Source organism: Oryx dammah, unplaced genomic scaffold (genome assembly GCF_014754425.2).
Source record: "Oryx dammah isolate SB20612 unplaced genomic scaffold, SCBI_Odam_1.1 HiC_scaffold_17, whole genome shotgun sequence".
Lineage (NCBI taxonomy): Eukaryota > Metazoa > Chordata > Mammalia > Artiodactyla > Bovidae > Oryx > Oryx dammah.
The window spans coordinates 62,631,438-62,653,334 of record NW_024070201.1 but is presented as its reverse complement, the minus strand read 5'-3'; the positions used below and the strand labels follow the sequence as shown (position 1 = coordinate 62,653,334).

Here is a 21,897-nt window from a genome sequence, read left to right as displayed (position 1 = left end):
ACTAGACATAATAGATTACATATATTCTATTATCTACACTAGTGGGTTTTAAATTGTGCTCCAAGGAAATAAAAGGTTGCACAAACAATGAAATATTTGCCACCAATAATGATAATTACTGAATGAGGAGCTCATTTCTTGATTTCTTAAAATGTACTTTGTATATTTATATGTTCCATGCAAGACTTTGCTTGAAAAATGGATTTCACTGCTAAAAATAGATTAAATTACCTCTGACATATTCCAATCCATTAATTTTACTGATGATAAAACTAAAGCACAGAGAGATAAAATTCTTAAATTCTCATCTTAGAACATCTTAATATATCTGTTAGGATATATTCAGCTGCACATATGTAACAGAAAATACATGTTAACTGGTCTAAATAATAAAAGGAAACAATCAGTCACATAATAACAGGAAGGCCCATAAACAAGCAGGGCCTGTTTCAGGGCTGGTTTGATTCCCACAGCTCAGTGGTCAAAAAAAGAGTAAAAAGACCAACACCTCAAAACGAAAAACTATGCACTTGCGAAGTTTGTTCTAGCAAACCTAAACTAACCCAGTTTCCCATCATCCTAGGTATAGAGAATAACAGAAGCAATGAGTTGGAGATAGGAAATATAGCAGGACGACGTGTAGTCTATTTTAATTGGAGCCCAGCTTTTTTAAATGTAAGACTATTTTGATGAAAGTAGCAGTGTCCTGATAACTGGACAGCAATAAAATTTCATTCTCCAATTATAATGGCTATCAAAGCATCTCTGCAGAAGGTGACAACCAGAGCCTGGAGAAGGTAGGTCATACTGGGTCACACAGGGGTCCCACCCATGGGTGTCCAAAGGGCACTAGACGCTCCAAAGTTTAGCGCTTCACACGGCAGCATGGAAAGCACAACAAGAACATTTTGTGTGACCTCAGGGACCTTGTATCCTCATTATGCATGATTACCAGCCAGACAACTTCCTTAATGTGAAACTCTGGGATTAGGCAGCTAATGCACAGGCAACCTAAATTCAGAAATGGCCCCATGCTATGCAACAAGTCAAGCTAGTACTAATCCATGTGTCATATAGCTTTCTTGTTGATCTACATCCTATGTGATGAGTTGTGTAACATTCCACTTGTATATTCCTCTGGGGTATGTTAAATTACAAGACATTATTCATGGATACGGAGAAGGCAATGGCACCCCACTCCAGTACTCCTGCCTGGAAAATCCCATGGTCAGAGGAGCCTGGAAGGCTGCAGTCCATGGGGTCACTGAGGGTCAGACACGACTGAGCAACTTCACTTTCAGTTTTCACTTTCATGCATTGGAGAAGGAAATGGCAACCCACTCCAGTGTTCTTGCCTGGAGAATCCCCGGGACGGGGGATGCTGGTGGGCTGCTGTCTATGGGGTCGCACAGAGTCGGACACGACTGAAGCAACTTAGCAGCAGCAGCAGCATTCATGGATAATGTTTCAAAGTTCTGTAGAAATGAGATAAAGGGTCTTACATCTAGAAAACTAGATTCGCCACTTCAATATCATTATAATTTAGAGTTAGATGATCAGAGAAAGTGTTAAGGAATATAAAAAAATCCAAACCTGGAGATAAATATATTTGAGTTCCAGTCTCAGCTCTGTCCCTTCAACTGTGTCACTTGGGCTACATTTTATAAATGTAATATTTGTACTTGCTTCCTAGGGTTGTTGTGAGAATTTCAATTTATCTGTAGCACTTACAAGATGCCTAACACTTAATAAATTAAATTACATAAGCCAAATAAAATCATCAAATTAAGATGTAGCAGGGTGCTGGTAGCAGTAAAGATCTAGGTTATTGAAGGAGACGTCCTTTTATACTAATTCTGATAGCCATCTGATTTTCCTCTGAGGAATCCCCTATATCCTGCCCTTGCCCCCATCCACATGCTTCAGGATAACTTGATGCCATCCCAGCTGCAGGACTGGACTCATGACTAAAACCTAAGCAATCAGGTCACTGTATTCCACTGGCTTAGTAATGGCTTTAGGGATGGGAACATGACCCAGTCACGTATAGTGATGGTTTTGCTGGGAAAGCTGAAAGAAAGGAGCCTAACCTTATTCTGTTAGGTCTTAAGCTTGAAGATGCCTTGTAGCTTTTGGCAGTCGTCTTGGCCCAGATAAGGGGGGTGGGGCATGGGAAGCAGGGGAGCCAGTACAGAGGAAAGCAGATACAGTGGCAGCAAGAAACAGAGGCCTAATGACATAAGTGGATGCCTAAACTCACCCGTGCTAAAACTATCATTAAATCAAACAATAAGTTCCCTTGTTGGCTTACATTACTTTTGCAATCAAAATAAGTTCCCTTGTTGGCTTCCATTACTTTTGCAGTCAAAAGAGCCTAAACTGATACACCCGGAGATACATATTTTAAGACAGGTTCAATCCCTGGGTCAGGAAGATTCCCTGGAGAAGAGCATAGCAACTCACTCCAGTGTTCTTGCCTAGAAAATCCCATGGACAGAGGAGCTTGGCGGGCTACAGTCCACAGTGTCTCAAAGAGTCAGACACAACTGAAGCAACTTAGTATACACACACCATATAAATGAATTAGAAGGGGGAGGCATAAGATCATTTCCATGGATGCAACAAAAGGAGGGACTTGATAAAATTCAGTATCCATTGATGATTTTTAAAAAATAATAATAAGGAATGCTTTAAAATAGGAACAGAAGAAATCTTCCTTATTCAGATAAAAGGTATCGAGGGGAAGAAGACAAATAATTAACCGAGTGAATCAGTTAAATCTTTCCTCTGGAGGCTGCAAAGACAAAGACATTTTCTATCATAGCCTCTGCTTAACTTCGTTGGGTATGCTGGCGGCCCTAGCTTGTGCAATAAAGGAAGAAAGGAAAGACAAGATACAGCAATTGAAAAAAGAAGGGGAAAAAATGTCATTTTCAGAGTATACAATAATGGAAAAAATCCAAAAGAATCTATTCATACATTATTAGGGCAGTAGGAGATCTTAGCAAGGTTTCTAGGATACAAAGTCCATACAGAAAAATCAACAGCATTTTAATACTCCCCCAAAAATTAGAAAATGAAATTTGAAAAGTGATACTACAGACAACAGCATTAATAATATTGAGTACCTAGAAATAAATTGTTTTTAAAAGGCATAAGACAGACTTCTATAGGAAAAATGATAAAATAATATTGAGATACATTGAAGAAAGTCTGATTACATGAGGAGTTATACCATATTCATTAACCAAAACTTTCAATGGTATTTGGGCAGTTTGTTTTGTGTTGTTTTGTTTTTAGAACATGACAAGCTAATTTTAAAACATATGTGATGATGCAAAGGGCCAAAAATCTCTAAGATATTCTTAAATAAGAAAAATGACCAAGGATTTATTTCAACAGATATCAAAGCTATGATAATTAAAAACAGTGTGGAATTGATACAGTCATAGACAAAGAAACCAATAGATGAGAAAAGGATATCCTAAAAAAAAATAGCACACATGTATATGCGGAACTTGATTAGACAGAAGTGGCAATACAGGGCACGGAAAAAGGACTGTATTTTTTAATAATGATGCTGAGACACTTAACTATATATGGGGGAAAAAATTAAATTGAGAAATACTGACCTCATTGGTAAACAGGAAAATGCAGTTTAAAAATCACAAGGAGGTACTACTCCATACTCATCAGAATGGCTGAAATGTAAACATCTGAAGTACCAAGGGCTAGAGAGGGAGTGAAGTAACAGATATTTTCCTACACTGTTTATGGGAGCATGAATTGGTTCAATTACATTGGAAAACAGATTGGAATGATTCATTAAAGGCAAACAAATCGCACACCCTATGACCCAAACATTCAGTTCCACTCCAGGAATGTGTCCATGTTCTCAAGCATCCAGCAACAGTAGAAGAGATGAGTTTTTTTTTTTTTTTAAGTGTGATATATTTGTATAATGGAAGGTTGTCATTGTTCAGTCACTCAGTTGTGTCTGACTCTTTGCAACCCCATGGACTGCAGTACACCTAGGCTTCCCCATCCTTCACTATCTTCCTATATAGCAATGAGAATAAACAAGCATTAGCTATCTACCACACAAGCGGGTGTTCAAAATAGTCAAGAAGCCAGACAACAAAAATATATGCTGTAAAATTACATTTTAAAGTTGAAACTAGGCAAAACACAAAACGTGTTGTTTAGAAAGTTTACAAAGGTTGTAAAATTATAAGGAAAAGCAAGGGTGGAATTACTATAAAAGAAGTATGATGGAGAAAGAGCCTTTGGGGACTCAAGACTGTCAATATTCTGTTGGTGCCGTTCAGCAGGACTTCCTGGGAGGACAGAAATTCTCTACATCTGAGCTGGCCAATACCATAGCCTTTAATCATGTGTTGCTATCCAGCATTTGAAATGTGGCTAGTGTAACCGAAGAGCTGAATTTTAATTTTAGAATCTAAAACTATTTCATTTAAAATTTAAATAGCCACTTGGGGGAGAATGGGTACATGTATATGTACGGCTGAGTCCCTTCTCTGTTCACCTGAAACTACCACAACATTGTTAAAACTGGCTTTGTGTGTGTTAGTTGCTCGGTCGTGTCTGACTCTGCAATCCCATGGACTGTAGCCCGCCAGGCTCCTCTGTCCATAGGATTCTCCAGGCAAGTATATTGGAGTGGGTGTGTGTTAGTAGCTCAGTTGATCCAACTCTTTGCGACCCCATGGACTGCAACCATCCAGGATCCTCTGTCCGTGGGATTTTCCAGGCAAGAATACTGGAGTGGGTTGCTATTTCCTTCTACAGCTGGAGTGGGTAGCCATTCCATTCTCCAAGGGATCTTTCCTACCCAGGGATTGAACCTGGGTCTCCTGCATTCCAGGCAGATTCTTTACCATCTGAGTCAATAGGAAGCCCTGATTGGCTATACCCCAATACAAAATAAAAAGTTTGAAAATGGCAAGCCCCTAAAAATAAACTTTAAATAGTTATAGGCTGTCAGTAGTTACTGTATTGGATCAAGTTTTCGTTGGAAAACAGAGGGCTTACTCAAAACAGCATAATTTGAAGAGGGCTCATTTAAAAGACTGTAATTACAAAGGGGCAGGTGTAGGGAAGCACAGGAGATGCTTTCGCAACTGGAGTTAGTGGCAGCCATGCTGTTACCGCCCTGAGCCTGAAGGGACAAGGGGAGGGCATAATCCCTGGGGCTGAAGGGACAGAAAATTAAGTAGAGTCTACCAAGTTAAAAGGAGTGGGAAGACTCGGCCAGCCTGAGATGACCTCCTATCAGGAGCCAAAGGGATAGAGGCCCAACTCCCAGTGTCTCTCCGAAGGGTCTCCTGCCGTGGCTTCCCCTCAGGCAGACCCAAGAGACAGCCAAGAAGGCCAAACTGCTCACTGGTAACACAGGTCAGCCTCCAGGCAAACAGCAGATAGAAAGTAGATCTGTGAGGATAAACAGATCTCCAGCAGGTGGCTCTTTTTTAAAAAAAAAAAAAACTTTTTATTTTATACTGGAGTATAGCTGATTAACAATGTTGTGATAGTTTCAGGTGGACAGAAAAGGGACTCAACCATCCATATACATCTATCCATTCTCCCCCAAACTCCCCTCCCATCCAAGCTTCCAGATAACACTGAGCAGAGTTCTATGTGCTATACAATAGGTCTTTGTTGGTTATCCATTTTAAATATAGCAGTGAGTACCTATCCATCCCAAACTATCTCGTCCCCCCATCCTTCCCCCTTAGCAACCATAAGTTCATTCTCTAAGTCTGCTCAGCACCTCAATCTTGACCTGTTTGCTTCATTATTATTTATTACACTGTACCTTTGTTTAATTTATTTATTTAGGCTATGCTTGTGGGATCTTTGCTCCTTGACCAGAGGTTGAACCCGGGCCCTCAGCAGTGAAAGCTCAGAGTTCTAACCACTGAATTAACAGGGAATTTCCTGTATTTTTATATGCGGTACTTTTTTTTTCTGGTATGGGACTACAGTTTACCAAAAATATACAAAGAGGAAGAGAAGGAGGTGGGGAGGGGAAGAAATGAGGAAAGATGAAAGATGAGTAAGAAAGAAAAGAACCAGGCCTGACCAGCTAGCACCTGTGTTATGCACTGGATTTAACTAAACTGAAAAACAGTAATCAAATATCTGAGTAAATTCACTTTATCAAATATTTTTCTCAAGTCAGTAAAACAGCAGAATTTTTACAGCTGTGTATAGTATTTCTGAACCCATGACGAGCCTTAGACAGTAGCTTCTATCTTTAAACATTAGTATCTTTCTGTTTAAAGTAACCGCAAATTAAATAGACATGTAACATGCCCAGAAATGTTGCGGACAAACCCCACAGTTGAATGGAATTTTTATTTTGTTTGTCTTTCTCTAATAGTGGGACTGCTCTTCAAGGTTCTGGGTAAAACCAGAGCTGTGAAATGGAACTGCGGTTTGTTTTTAAAGACATGTGGATCGGTTAGGAATGCTTTGGCTGACAGAGAAAGACAATTGGTTAACTGTGGTTTAACACATAGAGATTGTATTTCACACATTTAGACAAAAGTCTGGACTTGAGCAGCTGCTGGTGACGGTTCAATGACTCAATCATTCCTGGGCTGGCATCTTCTGACCTTTTCCTTCCCATCACAAATGAGTAAAGAAAACTCCAGGTATCAAGTTGAAGGTACTTGTTGAGGGGTGAGAGCAGGCTTTGGAGTACACAAACATTAAACTTTTGCTTTTATCATAAATGCAAAATCTGGGGCTTCCCTGGTGGCCCAGTGGTTAAGAATCTGCCTTGCAATGCAGAGGACGTGGGTTCGATCCCTGGCTGGACAACCAAAAATCCCACAAGACCCAATAAAGATCTGTACTCAAAGAAAACTTGAAAGAAAGAAAAGAAAAATCTTTCCAGACCCCCAACAGACTACCACCTACAACTTAGTGGCTAGCACTGTGCTGTCTGGCCACCCCTGGATGGAAAGAGGTTGGGAATAGGAGTTTTTCGCTTTTGCAAACTTTGTAGGGAAGCCGACAGAGGATGAGGGAACCAGAAACAGCTGTTAGCTCAGCCTGCTGCCCTCTTAATGCCTGAATTATGTCTCCTGCAATGTCCAAAATACCTACCATGAAAATGAAAATTCTTTGGTTGTAGGAATAATTTCTAAAAGGCCTGTATATGTACATGTTGCCTGGAATGGTGGCATATCATCAACACGTTATGTCCCTTATCCTATCAGCCATCATTTGTCTCTGAAGATTTGCTAGGAGTTGCTGAGTATGCCAGCAAGTGCTAAAAGACTAGGGAAAGTAGGCTTTATCATAGGAGAAATCTATCAGGAAAACTCTAGACACTGAGAGTGGATCTTTAGTATCAATAATCAGGAGTAGGCCCCACATCTAACCAGTGCGGCAAATAGGGCAAGAGGCAGTGAGAGAGAAAGTTTACCCATTGTTCTTTACCTAGAGTCATTCTCAAAGTCAATTCCTAAAAAGCAAGGCAGATCCTCTCCAGTATGTGCCATTAAAGTTGATCCACTGCTCCTTCCAAGCTGCCAAGAATCAATGAGACATGAAAAACGGACATAATTAAGGTATGTCAGAAGAGAGACACAGACCTAGATTTGTTCCCTAGCGGTAGAGTGTTCATTAGGAGGACAGACTCCAGAGTTAGACTCGCAGGGACCAGATCCTAGCTCTATTAGCTCCATGACTTAATCATAGGGTGTTCAGGAGGATTAAACAGTTAATACATGTAACTTACTTGAAATCACGCATGGTGTATAGTAAGTGCTATATAAGAGCTGGCTTCAAAAAATAAAAATAAACCCTTTCTCCTTTGATCCTATTTGTATGATGCTTTAGTATATGTACATTTTTTTCTAAAGTCTTTTTCTTTTTTTCCTATAAGAGCAACAGAGGTTTACTCCAAAAAACTTAGAAAAGAGAAAAATTTGAGTCAGTAATCTCCCTCCTTCAGAGAAAACCATTACCAATTATATTTGATCCATGTGTATATTTTCACTTATAAAAATTAGGTCTGCTTTGCATACTGCCCTGTAATATGACTTATTTTTAAAATGTAATAACATATTAGAAACATTTTTCCATACCTAGAAATATATTTGTACAGTATCTAGTATCTTTTTAGTTGTCACAAGTTATTCTTTTTTTAATATAAATTTATTTATTTTAATTGAAGGTTAATTACTCTACAATATTGTATTGGTTTTGCCATACATCAACATGTATCTGCCACAGGTATTCTTAACAGAATGTTAATGGGTGTTCCATGATTATTATCCTTACCAGTTCTCTGCTACTGGGCACTGATATAGTTTGTTTTGTGGATTTTCCCTGTTGTCGATGGCACTCTGTTGAACATCCTTAGAGCTACTTTCTTGTGCACATCCACAGCAATTTCTGTAGGATAAATCCTCAGAAGTGAAATAGCCAGGTCAAAAGTTATGCTTATTTGCAAGGCTTTTGATGGGTATGCTTTGGTTATCTCCAGAAAAAAATGCATCCAAGTATATTTTGATTTCCCGACCCTTTGTGGGGAGGTGTCAGCACATAGTAAAGCATGTGGGATCTTACTTCCCTAACCAGGGATGGAACCTGCACCCCCTGCAAAGGAAGCTCCAAGTCTTAACCACTGCACCACCAGGGAAGTCCCTTCTTTCCTTACCCTTGAAAGCACTGAGTATTATTATTGTTTGGTTTGCCATTTTCTAGCAATACTTTCTAAGATCCCCAAACCTGATATTCTTTGATGTAGTACCCACAACACATATGTGTGATTTCTATGAATTATTTACATTTAGCCCATGGCCTCTGACCCTTTATGTTAACTTTGCCTCAAGGACTTCTGTGGTGGGCTAGATTTTTGCCTTGGTGATATTTACAGTTCTTTATGTCAAGCTCTGATTTGTTTGTTTGGGAATAGGGCTCCCAGATATTTTTGATCATCATCTAAGTGTGAGAACCACTGCTTTTTTCAATGTTTTAATATAAATAAATACACTGACTACATTCCTAGGTTAAAGCAAGACAGATGGTGTGATCATCAACATCATGTCTTGGAACTAAAACTGAAATCTTTCAACACTCCTCAGTGTGCTGTTTACTCAAGTATTCAACATTTACTCACCACATAATAGATTCCTGACCTATGTGCTAGGCACACAATGATAAATAATAATAATCCCAGCTCTTGAGAAGCTTGGGCTGAAGCAGAGGCAGATAGGCAAACAGACAAATCACAATGGGATGTGAAATATGCTGTTGAAACGTATTCATTACATGTCAGCAGGGCATAAATTGCTATGTGGGGAAAACTGGACATTATATAACTTATGGTTCATCTATTTACTTCCATAATACTTCCTAGAGTTCTGCCTTGTACTTTTTTAAAAACATCTTTTGGCCGCACTACAAGCATGTGCGATCTTAGTAATAGCTCCCCATCCAGGGATCAAGTCTGTGCCTCTCGCACTGGCGGCTCGAAGTCTTAACTCCTGGACTGCCAGGGAAGTTCAGGCCCTGTACCTTCATTTTCCAAATGTATTGCTTTCATTGTAACAAAGTAATATATACTGATTTTGGAAGGATCAAATAATATAGACAAGGCCCCCTCCCAAAAAGACACTTTCAAACTGTAATTTCATCTACTTTTTTTTTTTGCTGCAAAGCTTGTGGAATCTTAGTTCCCTGACCAGGGATAGAACCTAGGCCCTGTCAGTGAAAGCCCCAAGTCCTAACCACTAGGCTGCCAGGGAATTCTCAAACTTTAGTGTTCTAGGTTGCTTTCTGTTCTTTTTTTTTTTTTAAAACAAAAGTAGGGTCAAAACATTATAATCCACCTTTTTCATTGAATATATGGTAAACATATTTCAAGATAAAAGATATATTTCTACAGCACTATTTTAAATGGCTCCATATTCTACTATATGGATAGTTTATTATTTTAGCAATCTGCTACTGTTAGACATTTATAGTGTTTCTATCTTTTTACAATCACTACAATACACCTCATCCATAAGATGGTTGGATGGCATCACCAACTCGACAGACATGAGTTTGAGTAAGCGCCAGGAGTTGGTGCTGGACAAGGAAGCCTGGTGTGTTGCAGTCCATGGGGTTGCAAAGAGTTAGACATGACTGAGTGACTGAACTGACTGAACAATACTATGATGGATTTTTTGTTGCTAAATATCTGTGCTCATTCCTATTTCCTCAGCACAAACAAGTGAAATCATGTAATATTTGAAATGCTTCACCTGTAGTCACATTTAGAGACAAACAGCCATATTAGATATCTCCCAGCTCGGTTGCTGTTTGCCCTCTTGGATTTTAGTCCTAGCTGCTGTAAATTAAACATGATCAAAGGGGCATGTACCATGGGCCAAAGTTCAGTGGCATTTACTGCTGCAGCCGGCTGGAGGGTATCACGTTGCTATAAAACATAGGAAGATGATTAGTTCTGAATGTAATGTTTTCTTGAAGCCTGATTGGCAAGTTGCCTAGGATAACTTGAAGGCTACCTCCCCACTTGTTTGGGTTTCTTTTTTCCCAAGATATCTTTTTTCTGATGTCAGTGTTTGTATCTCAAACTACCTAAGTGCACCCTTGGCAAGATTCTGCTTGGGCTACATTTAACTGTGGCTTGCCAAAACCATGGGTATATTTCCTGCTGTAAACTTGTACGCGATCTTTGTCCACTCCAAGCTGACTGTCAGCGTGTTAACTTTGCTCAAATAAAGAGCAGCTTGCTCTCTGGGGCTCATCTTTTTATGAAAAGAAAATGAGCAGCAGAATGATGAGGTGGGAGATTCCTTCACTGAGAAGCATTGAGCCAGGGACTCTGTAGCAGGCACTATGTGGGCATGAGGGTGAAGTGAAATGAAGGGAAGTGAGAGTCACTCAGTCGTGTCCAACTCTTTGTGACCCCATGGACTATACAGTCCACAGAATTCTCCAGGCCACAGTACTGGAGAGTGTAGCCGTTCCCTTCTCCAGGGGATCTTCCCAACCCAGGGACTGAACCCAGGTCTCCCACATTGCAGGAGAACTCTTTACCAGTTGAGCCACCAGGGCATGATGGTAGAATGATTCCAATACAGCTTATCTGGCTCTTCTAATTTCCAGGATAGCTGAGGTATTACTAGATGTAACACAAGACCCCAGTTATAAACTATGAGAAACAACCGGGGAGTCAGATTACAGAGAACTAAAAGACATGATCCCCAAGATTACACCCTAAGAGTTCCATTGGGTCCCCTTAAGCCACCAGTTTCCACACTAAGTCTGAATAAGAGCAAATTTTATTCCCTCTCCAACACTCCAAAAAGGCAGATGAATTTCAACTGCACAGCATTCTGGAAAAGGCAAAACTGCGGAGATGATTAAAAAAATCAATGGCTGCTAGGGACTGGAGAAGGAGAATGAAGAATGAATAGGTGGAGAACAGAGAACTTTCAGGGCAGTGAAACTATTCTGTGTGATACTAAAGTGGTGGATACATGTCATTATACGTTTGTCCGAACCCACAGAATGTACAACACCAAGAGTGAGCTTTCATGTAAACTATGAACTCTGGGGGACGACGCTGTCAATCCTGTCACTCAGTCATGTCCAACGCTTTGTGACTGCAGCACGCCAGGCTCCCCTGTCCTTCACCCTCTCCCAGAGTCTGCTCAGACTCACGTCCATTGAGTCGGTGATGCCACCCAACCGTCTTGTCTTCTGTCGTCTCCTTCTCTGCCTGCCTTCAGTCTTTCCCAGCATAAGGGCCTTTTCAAATGAGTCGGCCCTTTGCATCAGTTGGCCAAAGTGTTGGAGCTTCAGCATCAGTCCTTCCAATGACTATTCAGGGTTGATTTCCTTTAGGATGGACTGGTTTGATCTTCTGGCAGTCCAAGGGACTCTCAAGAGTCTTCTCCAGCACCACAGTTCAAAAGCATCAATTCTTTGGCACTCAGCCTTCTTTCCAGTAGCTATGTATGGATGTGAGAGTTGGACCATCAAGAAGGCTGAGCAAGGAAGAACTGATGTGTAAGTTCATTAATTGTAACATATGTACCTCGGGGGTGCAGGACATTGATAATGGGGAAGGAAGGCTGTGTATACACAGGGGCAGGGCATCTATCCTGCTGCTGCTGCTAAGTCGCTTCAGTCGCGTCCGACTCTGTGTGACCCCTTAGACGGCAGCCCACCAGGCTCCCCCGTTCTTGGGATTCTCCAGGCAAGAACACTGGAGTGGATTGCCATTTCCTTCTCCAATGCATGAAAATGAAAAGTGAAAGTGAAGTCGCTCAGTCGTGTCCGACTCTTCGCGACCCCATGGACTACAGCCTACCAGGCTCCCCCGCCCATGGGATTTTCCAGGCAAGAGTACTGGAGTGGGGTGCCATTGCCTTCTCCGAGGATGTCTATAGGAAATCTCTATACCTTTCTGTCAGTTTTGCTGTGAACCTAAAATACCTCTTAAAAAAATTCTAATAAGCAAAAGTGGATGATAGCAAAAACAGAGTCCCTAATCAAAATTATCAAATCAATTGTTCCTATAGAAATTTGGAAAGGTTGTAACAGACTTTTATACGAGTGGAAGAGTCGAATGATGTTGACTCTTGTTATTAAACTGCCAGAATGGATGCTAAAACAGTCACAATCTGAGTCATCACTTTATACAATTGTTACTTCAGCAATAAGGAAGAATAAAGAATATTGATTCTATTTCATCTGCTCCCTGTAAGTGCAGATTTTGTGTTGGGGGTTGTAAGGTAATCGGAAGAGCTATTTCACTATTGTTTTTCAGTTGTTGACTAAGAGTTTGTGGTAACTCATCCCAGTCACTGGCCTAAATGATGTTTCTTGTTACAATCCTGGTTTCTTTCTAGCTAATCCATCCTATCTTGAATCTTCTTTGCCTGAGAGAGAAAGAGTGTTTTAAATGTCCTACACTGTAGCATTTTGTAACTATTTACAAATCCTTTGCCATACAGTCTTAACAAGCAAAATGTGTTACAAGGAGATAGAACTTTCTGGTTTTGAGCAATGTGTGTTACATAATTCAGTATAACTCAACTGAGTTTAATGCAACAAATATTTATTGAGTGCCTATTCTGGGTTTAAATTTTGCTCTTGGGTGGAAGGGGAAGGGTTTGGAGCAAGAGATATAAATCAGAGTTCTTTATTTCCAGAAATAGGCAATGTAGTTGGAAAGAAAAGACATACACCCATGAAACAATTCAATCACATTATTGGGCATACACGATAAGTGTCATCCATCAATCTGTTCCCCCAAAAAATGTTGACTGTTTTCCATGTGACTAAGTAGTTTCTGGGGATACATAGTTAAATGAAATAATCTCTGCCTTCAAGGTGCTGATAATAAAATGGGAAAACCGCACAAGTAAACAAGAGCTGCACTGCTTAGAGGAGAGATGGTTGCAACAGAAATGGGACCAAGGAGTGTGTGGGGTCTGGAAAGTAATGGAAAGTTCCATGGAAGACGTGGTTCCAGGAGACCCCACTAAAAGGTACTGGGGATCTGTGGAGAAATGGCTGAGCCAGGCCTGGAGCAGGGAAAGTATGAGGTGAGCCTAGGGGTGAGGGTATCAGGTCTGTTCATTAGCTACCTCCAATAAAGTATTGGGTTGGCCAAAAAGTCTGTTCCAGTTTAACCTGAATGAACTTTTTGGCCAACCCAATACCTTGTTTTAAGAATAGTCACGCATGAAACAGGTAAGAGCAGTATGTGGGAAATGAAAATAGGCTAGACTACTAGGGACAGTTTCATGGAGAAGCGGGGAGTAGGGACTCTGGTGAAAGATTTAGGTGGGAAAGTTCCTCACAGTGTTGTTTGTACAGCAAACAGACAAGGAGAAACACAGAAAAGAAGAAAAGAAAGAAGGAAGGAAGGAAGGAAAGAAAAAGATAAGAGGGAAGGAGGAAAGGGGAAAAGAAAAGAGAAAAAAAGAAAAAATGAGAAAGAAAAAAAGAAAGGAGGAAGGAATGAAGAAAGAAAGAACACAATAAAAAGCCTCAATAAAGAAAAAACACAATAGAAAGTCTTCATAAAGGGCTAGCTGAAGAAAGTAAGGCCCACCATGCAATGGAATGTTAGTCATTTTAGAAGGCTGCAGTAAAATGCAGGACTAACTTGTAAAGATGACCATGATATTTTGTAGAACTTACTTATTACATAAACCCCTTTTTGTGAAAAGAGAAAAAGTAGTGAGTGTGCGTAGAGATGTGTGTGTGTTAAACTTAAGGAAAAATTCTGAATGCCCAACAGTTAAGAGGCATGAACCTGAAAGAATAAACAAAGGACTTTCACTTCCTACTTTGTAAACTTTAAGTGATGGTTTTACAGTTGTTACTTTCATTTTATTTTTCTAAATATAAATTTTAAATATAGAAAAATATGTTAATATTTTAAAAGGTGCTATCCTAAATTGCTAATATAAACTTTAAAGGCATCTCTCTTCTAGCTTTGCTTGGGGTGGTGATGACTTAAAAACCAAAACCCATACACAGGAAAAATAATTACTAGAGAGTTACTCCCTTCAATATCCTATTGATAAATGGTTGGATGTATTGGCTTTATTTCAGAAATTAAGAAAACAGAGTAACAGTAATGGTTCATCCTGATACCATGGAGATTTTCACATCGGAGGGGAAGCTAGTACCTAGTAAAGTGTACTCTGAACCCCATAACCTAAGGAGAGCCCCCATGTGTAAGTGTCTTTTGGCCTCAGAGATGTATTTGGTGACCCCAGGGGATATTTCTCAATGTGAAACTAGCAAGACTCATAAGAACGGTCCCGTTAGCACAGTGGATAAGAATCTGCCTGCCAGGGCAGGGGGTACACAGGTTCAGTCCCTAGTCCGGGAGGATTCCACATGCTGAGTATGCCACAGCTGCTAAACCCTAGAGCCTGTGCTCCACAGTGAGAACCCACTACATGAGAAGCCAGCACGTCACAACTAGAGTAGCCCCTGCTCTCAGCAACTAGAGAAAGTCTTTGTGCGGCAATGAAGATCCAGCGTAGCCAAAAATAAATAAATAAATAAATGGAGCAGTGTGAACATGTGAAAACAAGAATGCTCCCTTTAGTACTGTCCGAAACCACTGTGTGAGCCCAGCAAAGACTTAGATGAACATTACTCAGTGTCATGATACTTGAGATTTGCTTAAAAAATATTGCAGCCGGGGAAGTAGGTGACAGTGTAAACAAGGTTGATCATAAATTGATAATTATTAAAGTTGGATAATGAGTACATGGGGGTTCATTATAAAATTGTATTTTTAATATATTTGGAATTTTCAATAACAAAAAGGTTTTTTAAAGTGTTTAAAGAAGATCATTCAAGTAGAAGTCACAAATCTTGGTTATTAATCTTGGTTATTCATCAGGTTTTTGATCCTGATTTGTTGACCAAATTGAGGCAAGAAATTTTATGTGCTTCAGGGTTCATCTATAATACAGGGGTCATCCCTAAAATCCAATAACCTCTTCAACTCTAAGTTGGTTTCTTACTTTGGTTCAGAGTGCTTTTAAAGAGGACTCAAATAGGGGATTCCCTGGCTGTGATTAGGCAATTTCACTGTCAAGGCCTGGGTTCAATCTCTGGTTGGGGAACTAAGATCCTGCAAGTTGAGCGGTGAGGCCAAAACATAAATAAAACAGACTAAAATAGAGGTTCAATTTTTAACCCTTTGGTGTTAAGATATATTCCCATCATATTTGTAGCCTTAATTGTCTTCAAATGAATTCAGCATTAAAAAGCCTAAGGAGACCACAGTCTGAACTCTGAAAATCATTTACTCCAGTCCCACTTACAAATCAGCTATCCCTGGGCTTGGAGTTGCCCTTCCTTAAAGGCAGAGAGAGACATCTTCAAACTTCGGAAGAAATTCAGCAGTAGGAATAGCTGTTTGCTCCCGGATCTACCCACTCAGGAGGTTTTAAACTTAAAAAAAATAAAATTAAGATCCAGTTCATGATTAAAGAACTAGACTTTTTGAAAGAAAGCTTTTAGCAAAATGAACGAGAGTGCCGCCTGCTGGGAGTAGGAGAACCTCCTGAGGCGCATACTGAAGAGTGAGTTTCCTGGGCCCCACCCTGTTTGAATCACCTGAGAGCCACTGGTTAAAATGGAATGTTCCTAGGCTCTAGAGCTGTTGTTATCAGAGTCCCTGGAGGTGGGGCTCAAAATTGTGTACTTTATACAAGAGACAAATGCCTTAGTTCCCAAACTTGCCTGTTAAGAATCATCTGGGAATGCCTGTTTAAAATACTTTCACCTGAATACACTCCAGGCTTATGGAATCAGGACATCCAAAACAGGCCCTGATAGGAACCATCTGGGGTGGGAGGGTGAGAGCAATAGGTGAGAGAGATTAGGCGGTACAAGCATCCAGTTACAAAATAAATGAGTCAAGGGGGTGAAATGCACAGCATGGAGAATACAGTCGATAATATTGTAATAACTTTGTATGGTGACAGATGGCAACTAGACTTATCGTGGTGATGGTTTTGTGATGTATAGAAATATTGAATCACTAGATTGTGAACTCAGGACTAATAGAGTGTTGTTTCAGGTCAATATCAGTTCAGTTCAGTTCACTCAGTCGTGTCCGACTCTTTGCGACCCCATGAATCACAGCACGCCAGGCCTCTCTGTCCATCACCAACTCCCGGAGTTCACTCAGACTCATGTCCATCGAGTCAGTGATGCCATCCAGCCATCTCATCCTCGGTCGTCCCCTTCTCCTCCTGCCCCCTATCCCTCCCAGCATCAGAGTCTTTTCCAATGAGTCAACTCTTCGCATGAGGTGACCAAAGTACTGGAGTTTCAGCTTTAGCATCATTCCTTCCAAAGACATCCCAGGGCTGATCTCCTTCAGAATGGACTGGTTGGATCTCCTTGCCGTCCAAGGGACTCTCAAGAGTCTTCTCCAATACCACAGTTCAAAAGCATCAGTTCTTCGGCACTCAGCCTTCTTCACAGTCCAACTCTCACATCCATACATGACCACTGGAAATACCATAGCCTTGATTAGATGGACCTTAGTCGGCAAAGTAATATCTTCAATTCAAATACATACATACATATACACACAGTATGGGGAATGGGAAATCACCTGAGAAAGCTTGTTTCAAATACTTTTACCTGGATCACACTCCAGGCTACCTGAATCAGGAACTCCAGGAAAGGCGACTGAGACTTTAAATGTGTAGTAAGAATGCCAGATGAATCTTAAGAGATGAATGTTAAGTAAATATTGCAAATTTAAGCATCATTTCATACTGTTCATGGGGAAGAAAAGCTATGATCAACCTGGACAGCATATTAAAAAACAGAAACATTACTTCACCAACAAAGGTCCATCTAGTCAGAGCTATGGTTTTTCCAGTAGTCATGTATGGATGTGAGAGTTGGACTATAAAGAAAGCTGAGCACCAAAGAGTTGATGCTTTTGAACTGTGGTGTTGGAGAAGACTCTTGAGAGTCCCTTGGACTGCAAGGAGATCCAACCAGTCCATCCTAAAGGAAATTAGTCTTGAATATTCATTGGAAGGACTGATGCTGAAGCTGAAACTCCAATACTTTGGCCACCTGATGCGAAGAACTGACTCATTAGAGAAAACCCTGATGCTGGGAAAGATTGAAGGCGGGAGAAAGGGATGACAGAGGATGAGACGGTTGGATGGCATCCCCAACACGTGTGATGGACATGAGTTTGAGTAGGCTCTGGGAGTTGGTGATGAACAGGGAAGTGGTGCAGTCCATGGGGTCTCAAAGAGTCAGATACGACTGAGCGACTGAACTTACTGAAAAGTCATACTTAACTGTAGATATTTTCCATGCCAAGACGGAAGAGCACGATTGCAGTTCATTGATAACTGGTGTATAGAACATCCAGATGGGGGATTTGGCAACAGTTCCTGGGTTTTCTGTCCTGTAACTATAATTCAGCCTTGTAGCTTGAAGTTTCAGCCCATCCCTTAAAATTCTTGCCTTTAACACCTTGATGGCAGCATCTCTAATCGCAGCTATCACATCTAAGATACCAGCTGCCTACAGAACTCCCCCTTGGAGAGATACCTCCCGCATCTTGTTTACTTTGTGAGCTTTCTACTCGCGCCTGTGCCCTCACGCACACCACCTCCTTTCACCCTGTGGACCAGTGCCCCTAGGCTTATATTTACCTTTGGAATAGTACTTGCGTTCAACAGAATCATCAAATTCCAGCTTTGTGCAGGGGTCAGATGAACATTGACCTGTTCTGGGATTTATCTGGATTCATTCCAAGGGTCTTGCCCTACCACCACTGCCTGAGCAGATACATAAACAATGGAGCTGCCTTTTCTGCTTCAAGTTAAATAAAAAGTCCCAGTCACTTTACAGCAACTCTGTAAAGGCAGGATGGAGGTCTCCGCCCAGTTAAGCCGGAGATATACTAGGTCAAAACCATATAAACAGAGTCTTAAATAAAATATTGCATCATGAATATAGTAGAGGGAGAGACAGAGTGCAATACTTCCCAAACTTAACCACTGAATCCTTTTTCACAGACCATCTCATGAGACTCTTCAGCATAACATGCTTTGGGAAAGTGTGTTATTTTTCCCCTTCCTTAGTCAACTTGGGGTCCTTCATTTCAAACGATCTGTATGTCTCTCTGTTTTATGTCTAATTTTATTTTTTACAAGTAGAAATTTTTATTTGGAAAGTTTGGGCACTATCATGTACAAAAACACAAAAACTTTTTCTTAAATTGAAATAGTTAATTTGTAAAGTAATGTTAGTTTCAGGTGTACAGCACAGTGATTCATTTATATACACTTACATATCTATTCTTTTTCAGATCCTTTTCCCTTATAGGTTATACAAAATATTGAATATCCTTCCCCATGATGTACAGTAGGTCCTTGTTGGTTCCCTATTTTATATGTACTAGTGTGTATGTGTTAATCCCAAACTCCTTATTTATGCCTCCCTCACTTCTCCTTTGGTAACCATGTTTGTTTTCTAGGTCTGTGGGTCTATTTCTGTTTTGCCTGTCTGTCTCTTTAGTACCGAGGTCCGGAAAAATGATACCTGTGTCAGGAATGGGCTACCTTGGATCACAAAAAATAGAAGGATGACCTCACGGTTTCTACACCATCAGTGCTTTTTCAATAACTGAGTGCTCCGCTTGAGATTCAGCTACCACCAGCTGTTCTGCGAACCATGGCACACTCGTCTGTCTACCAGCATCTTCTTCAGCTCTTCTGGCATTCCGTGGGGGACTTCCTTCCTTGTGTTTGTCCCATTCCCCCTTTAGATGGATCAGTCCACGTGGTGAGTCATGAACTGGTAATGGCCCTTGGTGAGTGGCTTTTGAGAAGCACTGCAAAGCTTGTTATGCAGGAGAGCTGGTCTCATGTGCCCGTTTCTACATGTTGGCCATGTGTTTTTTTAATGGCAAGGACCTTGTCTAACATAACTTCATGGTACTTAACACGTGTCCGACTCTTGTGACCCTATGGACTGTAGCCCACCAGGCTCCTCTGTCCATGGGATTTCCCAGGCAAGAACACTGGGGGAGGTTGCCACTTCCTTCTCCAGGGGATCTTCCAAACTCAGGGATTAAACCCAAGTTTCCTGCATTGGCAGGCAGATTTTTTTTTTTTTTTTTTTTTTACCACTGAGCCACCAGGGAAGCCCAAGAGAGTTCTCTCTGTACTTAAATAATATTAACCTCTTCTCTTTCAAGATAAATTCTACAGTATTTTGTCCCCTTGAGCAAACTCCAGAAGATAATGAAGGCCAGGGAAGCCTGGTGTGCTGCAATCCATGGGGTCACAAAGAGCTGGGCACAGTGTAGCTACTGAACAACAACCTTCACATTGTTATTTTGTAAGAAATTGTGTAACAAATATGAGACATTGCCCAGGGTAAAGTTTCTACATTTTATTTCAAGCTCTCCTCTTGTATAACTTTTGCATAGGTAATCCCAAATCTGTTTTCGAAGTGCTCACTCCACTGGAAATTCTCCCAATATTTACTTTGGTTTCATCATGTTCTTTTTAACTTGTCCAGCCACATGATAGTTGTTTTTCTTCGAAGATTATGTTTAGGCCCGGCCTGAGTTAAGAACCTGGGTTTGCTTTCTCTTTTTCTGATATAATTTGCATTCCTAAGATTAAGCACATCACTACCAGATTGCCTTCATTAAACACACTTGCATATATAAGAAGCCACATCCATTCTTTCCTTAGTCTGAAGTTTTGTACTTTATCTGGCTTGCCAACTCCCCGAAAGATTAACTGCAGTCAGTTGGTTCGTTTTTCAGAGGGTTCCATGGACTTGTTCTCCGTCAGTATATTTCTTCCTCTTTTTCTTTCTCCTCCATCACATACAGCACAAACACAGACAGGGCTTAGTTTGTATCTCCAGTCCTTAAAAGGACTATAGACTCCTTGGGGGATATATCAAAGGCAAGAGATCTACGGTCTTAATCGTCTGTCATGGCTTTCTAGCCCCTTTACCAGATGTTTCCAGAAAGATCTTTCTTTCTTTTTTGTCTGTGCTGGGCCTTTGCTGCCCTGTGCAGACTTCACTGCCCCTCAGCATGTGGGATCTTACTTCCCCAACCAGGGGTAGAACCCACATCCCCTGCATGGGAAGGCAGATTCTTACTCACTGGACCACCAGGGTAGTCTCTCTCTCTCTCTTTTTTAAAGGTGAAAATTACAAAACACATTTCAGTGTGTGTCTGTAAAAGATAAAAACATTTAATAAATATAACCACACTACCATTACCACATCAAAAAACTAACAATGATTTCATAATAGCAAATATCCAGGCAGTGTTCCTGATTTTCAATTGTTTCATAAGGTCAAATGTTTATTGATTTTTTTTAAAATTACAAATAAATTCCACACATTGTGATTGGCTGATATGTCTTCTAAGTCTCTTTCAGTATACAGGCTTCCCCTCCATCTCTGTTCCTTGTAATTCACTAACGAAACTCAGCTGTTTGTCCAGTACCATTCCCACCAATGAATTTTGCTGAACAAATCCTTGCAGTGCAATTTAACATTCACAGGATTCTGAAATTTACTGGTAGGCATGCAGTTTCCCTGTTGGCTCAGACAGTTAAGTATCTGCCTGCCATGTAAGAGACCTGGGTTCAATCCCTGGGATAGGAAAATCCCCTGGAGAAGGGTCTGGCTACCCACTCAGTATTCTTGCCTGGAGAACGTCATAGACAGCCTGGCAGCTACAATCCATAGGGTAGCAAAGAGTCGGACAAGACTGAGCGGCTAACACTTTCACTTTCATGCCGAGTTCTAGAGAATAGCAAGGAAAGATAAGAAGGCCTTCCTAAACGAACAATGCAGAGAAATAGGGGAAAACAACAGAATGGGAAAGATAGAGATCTCAAGAAAATTGGAGATATAAAGGGAATATTTCATGCAAGGATAGGCACAATAAAAGACAGAAATGGTAAGGACCTAACAGAAGCAGGAGAGATTAAAAAGAGGTGGCAAGAATACACAGGAAAATTATACAAAAAAGGTCTTAATGACCCAGATTACCATGATGGTGTGGTCACTCTCCTAGAGTGAGACATCCTGCAGTATGAGATCAAGTGGGCCTTAGAAAGCATTATAACAAACAAAGCTAGTGGAGGTGATTGAATTCCAGCTAAGCTATTTAAAATCCTAAAAGATGAGGCTAGTAAAGTGCTGCACTCAATATGCCAACAAATTTGGAAAATTCAGCAGTGGCCATAGGACTGGAAAAGGTCAGTTTTCATTCCAATTCCAAAGAAAGGCAATGCCAAAGAATGTTCAAACTACTGTACAACTGCACTCATTTCACATGCT

General features: G+C 40.6%; 1 long non-coding RNA gene across 2 annotated transcripts; it reads left to right on the top strand.

Moving 5' to 3' along the window:
* The first annotated feature begins 500 nt into the window (after nucleotides 1–500).
* Nucleotides 501–14,689, top strand: LOC120876867. Of its 2 annotated transcripts, XR_005724231.1 has the most exons (4): nucleotides 501–797; nucleotides 12,576–12,756; nucleotides 13,390–13,604; nucleotides 14,623–14,689. It is a non-coding gene; the product is annotated as an uncharacterized LOC120876867 (long non-coding RNA). The 2 variants fall into 2 exon arrangements; XR_005724230.1 differs by lacking the exon at nucleotides 14,623–14,689 and having other exon boundaries at nucleotides 13,390–13,707.
* Nucleotides 14,690–21,897: the final 7,208 nt, after the last annotated feature.